Here is a 1,002-nt window from a genome sequence, read left to right as displayed (position 1 = left end):
ATATATATTTGCATTATTTTAAGATGAAAGTGAGAAAAGGATTAGTTGTTTCCACTGAATTCCAGCTTGATGTTTTACTGTGCAGAAGTGGGCATCTAAGATCATTTCCCGCTCATGCCTGTGCTTTACATAAATCAGCCAGTTAAGAATTAAGTTAAGCAGCACAGGCTCCTCTCCATCTATCTCTCTCACGCTCTCTGTATTTCTTTTTCCACTTATCCACAGCTTTGCCTGCAGCTACTCATCTGAGAACAGAGCAGAGAAAATGAGGGAATCAACTCCAAAGTGGTGCAGGATGATATGTAAGAACAATCATTGTGCCAGGAGGCACGATAAGCCTTTGAAAAGGAGGCTCATTTATGGAAGTTCTTTACCCTGTTGCTTTTTCTGTTTCCCTCTCAGAGCATCAGTGGGTTGTTTGCAGACTGTCAGACAATGAGTTCATCAACTGAGGGTGTCACAGTCAGGTCAAGAGACATTTTAATCAGACGTTCACACACACACAGGCAGAGGTATTAAGTCAAACATTTGGCCAGCAGGCATCCACCAGTAGTGGCTGACTTGAATTTGTAATATGTTCCCTGTGCCGACGGGCTGTAATCCAGCCCAACTGCAGTCCTGCACTGCCCTCTTTAGGTCAACATGGGAAGTGACGAGGACAGAGGCAAAAATGTAAAAAGGTCATTTTGGTCCCGTATTCAATAAATGTCCAAATTGTCAGGAGTAAGACTATTTAGTTCAAGCATGAATTTAGCACTAACCTTATTTACATTTAACCTTTGAAATTTAAAGTGCAGTGAGAGCTGTTATTGTAAAGTCTAGATAAAGTTTAGTTTGTTCTTATCCTCCTGCTGCTAAACTAATTTCCCCTTGTGGGACAATAAAGAAATTGAATTGAATTGAAAAAAAAAAGATGAGTTCTGTTATGTTGAATATTGACACCAAAGCTGTAATGGTGGAAAGAAACTGAACGACTTAAACTAAACTAGCAAAACTTGAATT

The sequence above is a fragment of the Pundamilia nyererei genome, unplaced genomic scaffold, assembly GCF_000239375.1.
Source record: "Pundamilia nyererei isolate P.nyererei 1_Seehausen unplaced genomic scaffold, PunNye1.0 scaffold00021, whole genome shotgun sequence".
NCBI classification, from domain to species: Eukaryota; Metazoa; Chordata; class Actinopteri; order Cichliformes; family Cichlidae; genus Pundamilia; species Pundamilia nyererei.
The sequence above is the reverse complement of the archived record's forward strand: the minus strand, read 5'-3'. Positions refer to the sequence as shown.